Here is an 8,956-nt window from a genome sequence, read left to right on the forward strand (position 1 = left end):
CCACATCACCTTGAAAGCGCCCGATCTCGTCTGATCTCGGAGGCTAAGCAGGGTCGGGCCTGGTTAGTACCTGGATGGGAGACCGCCTGGGAATACCAGGTGCTGTAGGCTTTTTTGTTTTGGTGGAGTCTTGAATCTCTTTTTTCCCCCAGTCTTTCTTCCATGCTATCTTCAAGAGAGTTAAGGACAGCCATGGTTATCGCCTACGGCCACATCACCTTGAAAGCGCCCGATCTCGTCTGATCTCGGAGGCTAAGCAGGGTCGGGCCTGGTTAGTACCTGGATGGGAGACCGCCTGGGAATACCAGGTGCTGTAGGCTTTTTTGTTTTGGTGGAGTCTTGAATCTCTTTTTTCCCCCAGTCTTTCTTCCATGCTATCTTCAAGAGAGTTAAGGACAGCCATGGTTACGCCTACGGCCACATCACCTTGAAAGCGCCCGATCTCGTCTGATCTCGGAGGCTAAGCAGGGTCGGGCCTGGTTAGTACCTGGATGGGAGACCGCCTGGGAATACCAGGTGCTGTAGGCTTTTTTGTTTTGGTGGAGTCTTGAATCTCTTTTTTCCCCCAGTCTTTCTTCCATGCTATCTTCAAGAGAGTTAAGGACAGCCATGGTTATCGCCTACGGCCACATCACCTTGAAAGCGCCCGATCTCGTCTGATCTCGGAGGCTAAGCAGGGTCGGGCCTGGTTAGTACCTGGATGGGAGACCGCCTGGGAATACCAGGTGCTGTAGGCTTTTTTGTTTTGGTGGAGTCTTGAATCTCTTTTTTTCCCCCAGTCTTTCTTCCATGCTATCTTCAAGAGAGTTAAGGACAGCCATGGTTATCGCCTACGGCCACATCACCTTGAAAGCGCCCGATCTCGTCTGATCTCGGAGGCTAAGCAGGGGTCGGGCCTGGTTAGTACCTGGATGGGAGACCGCCTGGGAATACCAGGTGCTGTAGGCTTTTTTGTTTTGGTGGAGTCTTGAATCTCTTTTTTCCCCCAGTCTTTCTTCCATGCTATCTTCAAGAGAGTTAAGGACAGCCATGGTTATCGCCTACGGCCACATCACCTTGAAAGCGCTCCGATCTCGTCTGATCTCGGAGGCTAAGCAGGGTCGGGCCTGGTTAGTACCTGGATGGGAGACCGCCTGGGAATACCAGGTGCTGTAGGCTTTTTTGTTTTGGTGGAGTCTTGAATCTCTTTTTTCCCCCAGTCTTCTTCCATGCTATCTTCAAGAGAGTTAAGGACAAGCCATGGTTATCGCCTACGGCCACATCACCTTGAAAGCGCCCGATCTCGTCTGATCTCGGAGGCTAAGCAGGGTCGGGCCTGGTTAGTACCTGGATGGGAGACCGCCTGGGAATACCAGGTGCTGTAGGCTTTTTTGTTTTGGTGGAGTCTTGAATCTCTTTTTTTCCCCCAGTCTTTCTTCCATGCTATCTTCAAGAGAGTTAAGGACAGCCATGGTTATTGCCTACGGCCACATCACCTTGAAAGCGCCCGATCTCGTCTGATCTCGGAGGCTAAGCAGGGTCGGGCCTGGTTAGTACCTGGATGGGAGACCGCCTGGGGATTCCCAGGTGCTGTAGGCTTTTTTGTTTTGGTGGAGTCTTGAATCTCTTTTTTCCCCCAGTCTTTCTTCCATGCTATCTTCAAGAGAGTTAAGGACAGCATGGTTATCGCCTACGGCCACATCACCTAGATAGCGCCCCGATCTCGTCTGATCTCGGAGGCTAAGCAAGGGTCGTTGGCCTGGTTAGTAACCTGGATGGAGACCGCCTGGGGAATACCAGGTGCTGTAGGCTTTTGTTTGTTTTGGTGGAGTCTTGAATCTCTTTTTTTCCCCCAGTCTTTCTTCCAGTGCTATCTTCAATGAGAGTTACAAGGGACAGCCATGGTTATTGCCTACGGCACATCAGCCTTGAAAGCGCCCATCTCGTCTGATCTCGGAGGCTAAGCAAGGGTCGGGCCTGGTTAGTACCTGGATGGGGAGACCGCCTGGGAATACCAGGTGCTGTAGGCATTTTTGTTTTGGTGGAGTCTTGAATCTCTTTTTTCCCCCAGTCTTTCTTCCATGCTATCTTCAAGAGAGTTAAGGACAGCCATGGTTATCGCCTACGGCCACATCACCTTGAAAGCGCCCGATCTCGTCTGATCTCGGAGGCTAAGCAGGGTCGGGCCTGGTTAGTACCTGGATGGGAGACCGCCTGGGAATACCAGGTGCTGTAGGCTTTTTTGTTTTGGTGGAGTCTTGAATCTCTTTTTTCCCCCAGTCTTTCTTCCATGCTATCTTCAAGAGAGTTAAGGACAGCCATGGTTATCGCCTACGGCCACATCACCTTGAAAGCGCCCGATCTCGTCTGATCTCGGAGGCTAAGCAGGGTCGGGCCTGGTTAGTACCTGGATGGGAGACCGCCTGGGAATACCAGGTGCTGTAGGCTTTTTTGTTTTGGTGGAGTCTTGAATCTCTTTTTTCCCCCAGTCTTTCTTCCATGCTATCTTCAAGAGAGTTAAGGACAGCCATGGTTATCGCCTACGGGCACATCACCTTGAAAGCGCCGAAGTCTCGTCAGATCTCGGAGGCTAAGCAGGTCGGGCCTGGTTAGTACCTGGATGGGAGACCGCCTGGGAATACCCAGGTGCCTGTAGGCTTTTTTGTTTTGGTGGAGTCTTAGAATCTCTTTTTTCCCCAGTCTTTCTTCCATGCTATCTTCAAGAGAGTTAAGGACAGCCATGGTTATCGCCTACGGCCACATCACCTTGAAAGCGCCCGATCTCGTCTGATTAGGGGGCTAAGCAGGGTCGGGGCCTGGTTAGTACCCTGGATGGGAGACGCACTGGGATACCAGGTGCTGTAGGCTTTTTTGTTTTGGTGGAGTCTTGAATCTCTCTTTTTCCCCCAGTCTTTCTTCCTGCTATCTTCAAGAGAGGGTTAAGGACAGCCATGCTTATCGCCTACGGCAGCACATCACCTTGAAAGCGCCCGATCTCGTCTGATCTCGGAGGCTAAGCAGGGTCGGGCCTGGTTAGTACCTGGATGGGAGACCGCCTGGGAATACCAGGTTGCTGTAGGCTTTTTTGTTTTGGTGGAGTCTTGAATCTCTTTTTTCCCCCAGTCTTTCTTCCATGCTATCTTCAAGAGAGTTAAGGACAGCCATGGTTATCGCCTACGGCCACATCACCTTGAAAGCGCCCGATCTCGTCTGATCTCGGAGGCTAAGCAGGGTCGGGCCGGGTTAGTACCTGGATGGGAGACCGCCTGGGAATACCAGGTGCTGTAGGCTTTTTTGTTTTGGTGGAGTCTTGAATCTCTTTTTTCCCCCAGTCTTTCTTCCATGCTATCTTCAAGAGAAGTTAAGGACAGCCATGGTTATACGCCTACTGGCCACATCACCTTGAAAGCGCCCGATCTCGTCTGATCTCGGAGGCTAAGCAGGGTCGGGCCTGGTTAGTACCTGGATGGTGAGACCGCCTGGAATACCAAGGGTGCTGTAGGATTTTTTGTTTTGGTGGAGTCTGAATCTCTTTTTTCCCCCAGTCTTCTTCCATGCTATCTCCAGAGAGTTAAGGACAGCCATGGTTATCGCCTACGGCCACATCACCTTGAAAGCGCCGATCTCGTCTGATCTCGGAGGCTAAGCAGGGTCGGGCCTGGTTAGTACCTGGATGGAGACAGCTGGGAATACCAGGTGCTGTAGGCTTTTTTGTTTTGGTGGAGTCTTGAATCTCTTTTTTCCCCCAGTCTTTCTTCCATGCTATCTTCAAGAGAGTTAAGGACAGCCATGGTTATCGCCTACGGCCACATCACCTTGAAAGCGCCCGATCTCGTCTGATCTCGGAGGCTAAGCAGGGTCGGGCCTGGTTAGTACCTGGATGGGAGACCGCCTGGGAATACCAGGTGCTGTAGGCTTTTTTGTTTTGGTGGAGTCTTGAATCTCTTTTTTCCCCCAGTCTTTCTTCCATGCTATCTTCAAGAGAGTTAAGGACAGCCATGGTTATCGCCTACGGCCACATCACCTTGAAAGCGCCCGATCTCGTCTGATCTCGGAGGCTAAGCAGGGTCGGGCCTGGTTAGTACCTGTATGGGAGACCGCCTGGGAATACCAGGTGCTGTAGGCTTTTTTGTTTTGGTGGAGTCTTGAATCTCTTTTTTCCCCCAGTCTTTCTTCCATGCTATCTTCAAGAGAGTTAAGGACAGCCATGGTTATCGCCTACGGCCACATCACCTTGAAAGCGCCCGATCTCGTCTGATCTCGGAGGCTAAGCAGGGTCGGGCCTGGTTAGTACCTGGATGGGAGACCGCCTGGGAATACCAGGTGCTGTAGGCTTTTTTGTTTTGGTGGAGTCTTGAATCTCTTTTTTCCCCCAGTCTTTCTTCCATGCTATCTTCAAGAGAGTTAAGGACAGCCATGGTTATCGCCTACGGCCACATCACCTTGAAAGCGCCCGATCTCGTCTGATCTCGGAGGCTAAGCAGGGTCGGGCCTGGTTAGTACCTGGATGGGAGACCGCCTGGGAATACCAGGTGCTGTAGGCTTTTTTGTTTTGGTGGAGTCTTGAATCTCTTTTTTCCCCCAGTCTTTCTTCCATGCTATCTTCAAGAGAGTTAAGGACAGCCATGGTTATCGCCTACGGCCACGGTTATCGCCTACGGCCACATCACCTTGAAAGCGCCCGATCTTGTCTGATCTCGGAGGCTAAGCAGGGTCGGGCCTGGTTAGTACCTGGATGGGAGACCGCCTGGGAATACCAGGTGCTGTTGGCTTTTTTGTTTTGGTGGAGTCTTGAATCTCTTTTTTCCCCCAGTCTTTCTTCCATGCTATCTTCAAGAGAGTTAAGGACAGCCATGGTTATCGCCTATGGCCACATCACCTTGAAAGCGCCCGATCTCGTCTGATCTCGGAGGCTAAGCAGGGTCGGGCCTGGTTAGTACCTGGATGGGAGACCGCCTGGGAATACCAGGTGCTGTAGGCTTTTTTGTTTTGGTGGAGTCTTGAATCTCTTTTTTCCCCCAGTCTTTCTTCCATGCTATCTTCAAGAGAGTTAAGGACAGCCATGGTTATCGCTTACGGCCACATCACCTTGAAAGCGCCCGATCTCGTCTGATCTCGGAGGCTAAGCAGGGTCGGGCCTGGTTAGTACCTGGATGGGAGACCGCCTGGGAATACCAGGTGCTGTAGGCTTTTTTGTTTTGGTGGAGTCTTGAATCTCTTTTTTCCCCCAGTCTTTCTTCCATGCTATCTTCAAGAGAGTTAAGGACAGCCATGGTTATCGCCTACGGCCACATCACCTTGAAAGCGCCCGATCTCGTCTGATCTCGGAGGCTAAGCAGGGTCGAGCCTGGTTAGTACCTGGATGGGAGACCGCCTGGGAATACCAGGTGCTGTAGGCTTCTTTGTTTTGGTGGAGTCTTGAATCTCTTTTTTCCCCCAGTCTTTCTTCCATGCTATCTTCAAGAGAGTTAAGGACAGCCATGGTTATCGCCTACGGCCACATCACCTTGAAAGCGCCCGATCTCGTCTGATCTTGGAGGCTAAGCAGGGTCGGGCCTGGTTAGTACCTGGATGGGAGACCGCCTGGGAATACCAGGTGCTGTAGGCTTTTTTGTTTTGGTGGAGTCTTGAATCTCTTTTTTCCCCCAGTCTTTCTTCCATGCTATCTTCAAGAGAGTTAAGGACAGCCATGGTTATCGCTTACGGCCACATCACCTTGAAAGCGCCCGATCTCGTCTGATCTCGGAGGCTAAGCAGGGTCGGGCCTGGTTAGTACCTGGATGGGAGACCGCCTGGGAATACCAGGTGCTGTAGGCTTTTTTGTTTTGGTGGAGTCTTGAATCTCTTTTTTCCCCCAGTCTTTCTTCCATGCTATCTTCAAGAGAGTTAAGGACAGCCATGGTTATCGCCTACGGCCACATCACCTTGAAAGCGCCCGATCTCGTCTGATCTCGGAGGCTAAGCAGGGTCGAGCCTGGTTAGTACCTGGATGGGAGACCGCCTGGGAATACCAGGTGCTGTAGGCTTCTTTGTTTTGGTGGAGTCTTGAATCTCTTTTTTCCCCCAGTCTTTCTTCCATGCTATCTTCAAGAGAGTTAAGGACAGCCATGGTTATCGCCTACGGCCACATCACCTTGAAAGCGCCCGATCTCGTCTGATCTTGGAGGCTAAGCAGGGTCGGGCCTGGTTAGTACCTGGATGGGAGACCGCCTGGGAATACCAGGTGCTGTAGGCTTTTTTGTTTTGGTGGAGTCTTGAATCTCTTTTTTCCCCCAGTCTTTCTTCCATGCTATCTTCAAGAGAGTTAAGGACAGCCATGGTTATCGCCTACGGCCACATCACCTTGAAAGCGCCCGATCTCGTCTGATCTCGGAGGCTAAGCAGGGTCGGGCCTGGTTAGTACCTGGATGGGAGACCGCCTGGGAATACCAGGTGCTGTAGGCTTTTTTGTTTTGGTGGAGTCTTGAATCTCTTTTTTCCCCCAGTCTTTCTTCCATGCTATCTTCAAGAGAGTTAAGGACAGCCATGGTTGTCGCCTACGGCCACATCACCTTGAAAGCGCCCGATCTCGTCTGATCTCGGAGGCTAAGCAGGTTTGGGCCTGGTTAGTACCTGGATGGGAGACCGCCTGGGAATACCAGGTGCTGTAGGCTTTTTTGTTTTGGTGGAGTCTTGAATCTCTTTTTTCCCCCAGTCTTTCTTCCATGCTATCTTCAAGAGAGTTAAGGACAGCCATGGTTATCGCCTACGGCCACATCACCTTGAAAGCGCCCGATCTCGTCTGATCTCGGAGGCTAAGCAGGGTCGGGCCTGGTTAGTACCTGGATGGGAGACCGCCTGGGAATACCAGGTGCTGTAGGCTTTTTTGTTTTGGTGGAGTCTTGAATCTCTTTTTTCCCCCAGTCTTTCTTCCATGCTATCTTCAAGAGAGTTAAGGACAGCCATGGTTATCGCCTACGGCCACATCACCTTGAAAGCGCCCGATCTCGTCTGATCTCGGAGGCTAAGCAGGGTCGGGCCTGGTTAGTACCTGGATGGGAGACCGCCTGGGAATACCAGGTGCTGTAGGCTTTTTTGTTTTGGTGGAGTCTTGAATCTCTTTTTTCCCCCAGTCTTTCTTCCATGCTATCTTCAAGAGAGTTAAGGACAGCCATGGTTATCGCCTACGGCCACATCACCTTGAAAGCGCCCGATCTCGTCTGATCTCGGAGGCTAAGCAGGGTCGGGCCTGGTTAGTACCTGGATGGGAGACCGCCTGGGAATACCAGGTGCTGTAGGCTTTTTTGTTTTGGTGGAGTCTTGAATCTCTTTTTTCCCCCAGTCTTTCTTCCATGCTATCTTCAAGAGAGTTAAGGACAGCCATGGTTATCGCCTACGGCCACATCACCTTGAAAGCGCCCGATCTCGTCTGATCTCGGAGGCTAAGCAGGGTCGGGCCTGGTTAGTACCTGGATGGGAGACCGCCTGGGAATACCAGGTGCTGTTGGCTTTTTTGTTTTGGTGGAGTCTTGAATCTCTTTTTTCCCCCAGTCTTTCTTCCATGCTATCTTCAAGAGAGTTAAGGACAGCCATGGTTATCGCCTACGGCCACATCACCTTGAAAGCGCCCGATCTCGTCTGATCTCGGAGGCTAAGCAGGGTCGGGCCTGGTTAGTACCTGGATGGGAGACCGCCTGGGAATACCAGGTGCTGTAGGCTTTTTTGTTTTGGTGGAGTCTTGAATCTCTTTTTTCCCCCAGTCTTTCTTCCATGCTATCTTCAAGAGAGTTAAGGACAGCCATGGTTATCGCCTACGGCCACATCACCTTGAAAGCGCCCGATCTCGTCTGATCTCGGAGGCTAAGCAGGGTCGGGCCTAGTTAGTACCTGGATGGGAGACCGCCTGGGAATACCAGGTGCTGTAGGCTTTTTTGTTTTGGTGGAGTCTTGAATCTCTTTTTTCCCCCCAGTCTTTCTTCCATGCTATCTTCAAGAGAGTTAAGGACAGCCATGGTTACCGCCTACGGCCACATCACCTTGAAAGCGCCCGATCTCGTCTGATCTCGGAGGCTAAGCAGGGTCGGGCCTGGTTAGTACCTGGATGGGAGACCGCCTGGGAATACCAGGTGCTGTAGGCTTTTTTGTTTTGGTGGAGTCTTGAATCTCTTTTTTCCCCCAGTCTTTCTTCCATGCTATCTTCAAGAGAGTTAAGGACAGCCATGGTTATCGCCTACGGCCACATCACCTTGAAAGCGCCCGATCTCGTCTGATCTCGGAGGCTAAGCAGGGTCGGGCCTGGTTAGTACCTGGATGGGAGACCGCCTGGGAATACCAGGTGCTGTAGGCTTTTTTGTTTTGGTGGAGTCTTGAATCTCTTTTTTCCCCCAGTCTTTCTTCCATGCTATCTTCAAGAGAGTTAAGGACAGCCATGGTTATCGCCTACGGCCACATCACCTTGAAAGCGCCCGATCTCGTCTGATCTTGGAGGCTAAGCAGGGTCGGGCCTGGTTAGTACCTGGATGGGAGACCGCCTGGGAATACCAGGTGCTGTAGGCTTTTTTGTTTTGGTGGAGTCTTGAATCTCTTTTTTCCCCCAGTCTTTCTTCCATGCTATCTTCAAGAGAGTTAAGGACAGCCACGGTTATCGCCTACGGCCACATCACCTTGAAAGCGCCCGATCTCGTCTGATCTCGGAGGCTAAGCAGGGTCGGGCCTGGTTAGTACCTGGATGGGAGACCGCCTGGGAATACCAGGTGCTGTAGGCTTTTTTGTTTTGGTGGAGTCTTGAATCTCTTTTTTCCCCCAGTCTTTCTTCCATGCTATCTTCAAGAGAGTTAAGGACAGCCATGGTTATCGCCTACGGCCACATCACCTTGAAAGCGCCCGATCTCGTCTGATCTCGGAGGCTAAGCAGGGTCGGGCCTGGTTAGTACCTGGATGGGAGACCGCCTGGGAATACCAGGTGCTGTAGGCTTTTTTGTTTTGGTGGAGTCTTGAA

The 8,956-nt window shown here is 51.6% G+C and overlaps 36 non-coding genes and 4 pseudogenes across 36 annotated transcripts; all 40 read left to right on the forward strand.

The window, feature by feature from the left end:
• Positions 1-111, forward strand: LOC120923880 (annotated as a pseudogene; the record flags this gene model as incomplete).
• A 90-nt stretch (positions 112-201) lies between these two features.
• On the forward strand, positions 202-320 carry LOC120923924. Its single transcript, XR_005746279.1, has one exon. It is a non-coding gene; the product is annotated as a 5S ribosomal RNA (ribosomal RNA).
• Positions 321-409: 89 nt separating this feature from the next.
• On the forward strand, positions 410-528 carry LOC120923844. Its single transcript, XR_005746206.1, has one exon. It is a non-coding gene; the product is annotated as a 5S ribosomal RNA (ribosomal RNA).
• A 90-nt stretch (positions 529-618) lies between these two features.
• Positions 619-737, forward strand: LOC120923855. The gene has a single exon (XR_005746217.1). It is a non-coding gene; the product is annotated as a 5S ribosomal RNA (ribosomal RNA).
• A 91-nt stretch (positions 738-828) lies between these two features.
• LOC120923871 lies at positions 829-948 on the forward strand. The gene has a single exon (XR_005746232.1). It is a non-coding gene; the product is annotated as a 5S ribosomal RNA (ribosomal RNA).
• A 90-nt stretch (positions 949-1,038) lies between these two features.
• Positions 1,039-1,158, forward strand: LOC120923869. The gene has a single exon (XR_005746230.1). It is a non-coding gene; the product is annotated as a 5S ribosomal RNA (ribosomal RNA).
• Positions 1,159-1,248: 90 nt separating this feature from the next.
• LOC120923867 lies at positions 1,249-1,367 on the forward strand. Its single transcript, XR_005746228.1, has one exon. It is a non-coding gene; the product is annotated as a 5S ribosomal RNA (ribosomal RNA).
• Positions 1,368-1,458: 91 nt separating this feature from the next.
• On the forward strand, positions 1,459-1,578 carry LOC120923876. The gene has a single exon (XR_005746237.1). It is a non-coding gene; the product is annotated as a 5S ribosomal RNA (ribosomal RNA).
• Positions 1,579-2,099: 521 nt separating this feature from the next.
• On the forward strand, positions 2,100-2,218 carry LOC120923878. The gene has a single exon (XR_005746239.1). It is a non-coding gene; the product is annotated as a 5S ribosomal RNA (ribosomal RNA).
• A 90-nt stretch (positions 2,219-2,308) lies between these two features.
• LOC120923885 lies at positions 2,309-2,427 on the forward strand. The gene has a single exon (XR_005746240.1). It is a non-coding gene; the product is annotated as a 5S ribosomal RNA (ribosomal RNA).
• A 90-nt stretch (positions 2,428-2,517) lies between these two features.
• On the forward strand, positions 2,518-2,638 carry LOC120923883 (annotated as a pseudogene).
• A 301-nt stretch (positions 2,639-2,939) lies between these two features.
• On the forward strand, positions 2,940-3,061 carry LOC120923877. The gene has a single exon (XR_005746238.1). It is a non-coding gene; the product is annotated as a 5S ribosomal RNA (ribosomal RNA).
• A 90-nt stretch (positions 3,062-3,151) lies between these two features.
• On the forward strand, positions 3,152-3,270 carry LOC120923913. The gene has a single exon (XR_005746268.1). It is a non-coding gene; the product is annotated as a 5S ribosomal RNA (ribosomal RNA).
• A 92-nt stretch (positions 3,271-3,362) lies between these two features.
• Positions 3,363-3,484, forward strand: LOC120923884 (annotated as a pseudogene).
• Positions 3,485-3,571: 87 nt separating this feature from the next.
• Positions 3,572-3,687, forward strand: LOC120923881 (annotated as a pseudogene).
• A 90-nt stretch (positions 3,688-3,777) lies between these two features.
• On the forward strand, positions 3,778-3,896 carry LOC120923886. The gene has a single exon (XR_005746241.1). It is a non-coding gene; the product is annotated as a 5S ribosomal RNA (ribosomal RNA).
• Positions 3,897-3,986: 90 nt separating this feature from the next.
• On the forward strand, positions 3,987-4,105 carry LOC120923854. The gene has a single exon (XR_005746216.1). It is a non-coding gene; the product is annotated as a 5S ribosomal RNA (ribosomal RNA).
• A 90-nt stretch (positions 4,106-4,195) lies between these two features.
• LOC120923887 lies at positions 4,196-4,314 on the forward strand. The gene has a single exon (XR_005746242.1). It is a non-coding gene; the product is annotated as a 5S ribosomal RNA (ribosomal RNA).
• A 90-nt stretch (positions 4,315-4,404) lies between these two features.
• Positions 4,405-4,523, forward strand: LOC120923888. The gene has a single exon (XR_005746243.1). It is a non-coding gene; the product is annotated as a 5S ribosomal RNA (ribosomal RNA).
• A 109-nt stretch (positions 4,524-4,632) lies between these two features.
• Positions 4,633-4,751, forward strand: LOC120923873. The gene has a single exon (XR_005746234.1). It is a non-coding gene; the product is annotated as a 5S ribosomal RNA (ribosomal RNA).
• A 90-nt stretch (positions 4,752-4,841) lies between these two features.
• LOC120923850 lies at positions 4,842-4,960 on the forward strand. The gene has a single exon (XR_005746212.1). It is a non-coding gene; the product is annotated as a 5S ribosomal RNA (ribosomal RNA).
• A 90-nt stretch (positions 4,961-5,050) lies between these two features.
• LOC120923851 lies at positions 5,051-5,169 on the forward strand. Its single transcript, XR_005746213.1, has one exon. It is a non-coding gene; the product is annotated as a 5S ribosomal RNA (ribosomal RNA).
• Positions 5,170-5,259: 90 nt separating this feature from the next.
• On the forward strand, positions 5,260-5,378 carry LOC120923837. Its single transcript, XR_005746200.1, has one exon. It is a non-coding gene; the product is annotated as a 5S ribosomal RNA (ribosomal RNA).
• A 90-nt stretch (positions 5,379-5,468) lies between these two features.
• On the forward strand, positions 5,469-5,587 carry LOC120923861. The gene has a single exon (XR_005746222.1). It is a non-coding gene; the product is annotated as a 5S ribosomal RNA (ribosomal RNA).
• Positions 5,588-5,677: 90 nt separating this feature from the next.
• Positions 5,678-5,796, forward strand: LOC120923852. Its single transcript, XR_005746214.1, has one exon. It is a non-coding gene; the product is annotated as a 5S ribosomal RNA (ribosomal RNA).
• A 90-nt stretch (positions 5,797-5,886) lies between these two features.
• LOC120923891 lies at positions 5,887-6,005 on the forward strand. Its single transcript, XR_005746246.1, has one exon. It is a non-coding gene; the product is annotated as a 5S ribosomal RNA (ribosomal RNA).
• Positions 6,006-6,095: 90 nt separating this feature from the next.
• LOC120923862 lies at positions 6,096-6,214 on the forward strand. The gene has a single exon (XR_005746223.1). It is a non-coding gene; the product is annotated as a 5S ribosomal RNA (ribosomal RNA).
• A 90-nt stretch (positions 6,215-6,304) lies between these two features.
• On the forward strand, positions 6,305-6,423 carry LOC120923889. The gene has a single exon (XR_005746244.1). It is a non-coding gene; the product is annotated as a 5S ribosomal RNA (ribosomal RNA).
• Positions 6,424-6,513: 90 nt separating this feature from the next.
• LOC120923865 lies at positions 6,514-6,632 on the forward strand. The gene has a single exon (XR_005746226.1). It is a non-coding gene; the product is annotated as a 5S ribosomal RNA (ribosomal RNA).
• Positions 6,633-6,722: 90 nt separating this feature from the next.
• LOC120923890 lies at positions 6,723-6,841 on the forward strand. Its single transcript, XR_005746245.1, has one exon. It is a non-coding gene; the product is annotated as a 5S ribosomal RNA (ribosomal RNA).
• A 90-nt stretch (positions 6,842-6,931) lies between these two features.
• LOC120923892 lies at positions 6,932-7,050 on the forward strand. Its single transcript, XR_005746247.1, has one exon. It is a non-coding gene; the product is annotated as a 5S ribosomal RNA (ribosomal RNA).
• A 90-nt stretch (positions 7,051-7,140) lies between these two features.
• LOC120923893 lies at positions 7,141-7,259 on the forward strand. Its single transcript, XR_005746248.1, has one exon. It is a non-coding gene; the product is annotated as a 5S ribosomal RNA (ribosomal RNA).
• A 90-nt stretch (positions 7,260-7,349) lies between these two features.
• Positions 7,350-7,468, forward strand: LOC120923857. Its single transcript, XR_005746219.1, has one exon. It is a non-coding gene; the product is annotated as a 5S ribosomal RNA (ribosomal RNA).
• A 90-nt stretch (positions 7,469-7,558) lies between these two features.
• On the forward strand, positions 7,559-7,677 carry LOC120923894. Its single transcript, XR_005746249.1, has one exon. It is a non-coding gene; the product is annotated as a 5S ribosomal RNA (ribosomal RNA).
• Positions 7,678-7,767: 90 nt separating this feature from the next.
• On the forward strand, positions 7,768-7,886 carry LOC120923866. The gene has a single exon (XR_005746227.1). It is a non-coding gene; the product is annotated as a 5S ribosomal RNA (ribosomal RNA).
• A 91-nt stretch (positions 7,887-7,977) lies between these two features.
• Positions 7,978-8,096, forward strand: LOC120923895. The gene has a single exon (XR_005746250.1). It is a non-coding gene; the product is annotated as a 5S ribosomal RNA (ribosomal RNA).
• A 90-nt stretch (positions 8,097-8,186) lies between these two features.
• LOC120923896 lies at positions 8,187-8,305 on the forward strand. Its single transcript, XR_005746251.1, has one exon. It is a non-coding gene; the product is annotated as a 5S ribosomal RNA (ribosomal RNA).
• A 90-nt stretch (positions 8,306-8,395) lies between these two features.
• On the forward strand, positions 8,396-8,514 carry LOC120923863. The gene has a single exon (XR_005746224.1). It is a non-coding gene; the product is annotated as a 5S ribosomal RNA (ribosomal RNA).
• Positions 8,515-8,604: 90 nt separating this feature from the next.
• LOC120923897 lies at positions 8,605-8,723 on the forward strand. Its single transcript, XR_005746252.1, has one exon. It is a non-coding gene; the product is annotated as a 5S ribosomal RNA (ribosomal RNA).
• Positions 8,724-8,813: 90 nt separating this feature from the next.
• Positions 8,814-8,932, forward strand: LOC120923898. The gene has a single exon (XR_005746253.1). It is a non-coding gene; the product is annotated as a 5S ribosomal RNA (ribosomal RNA).
• The last annotated feature ends 24 nt before the right edge of the window (positions 8,933-8,956 follow it).

The sequence above is a fragment of the Rana temporaria genome, unplaced genomic scaffold, assembly GCF_905171775.1.
Source record: "Rana temporaria unplaced genomic scaffold, aRanTem1.1, whole genome shotgun sequence".
Classification (NCBI taxonomy): domain Eukaryota; kingdom Metazoa; phylum Chordata; class Amphibia; order Anura; family Ranidae; genus Rana; species Rana temporaria.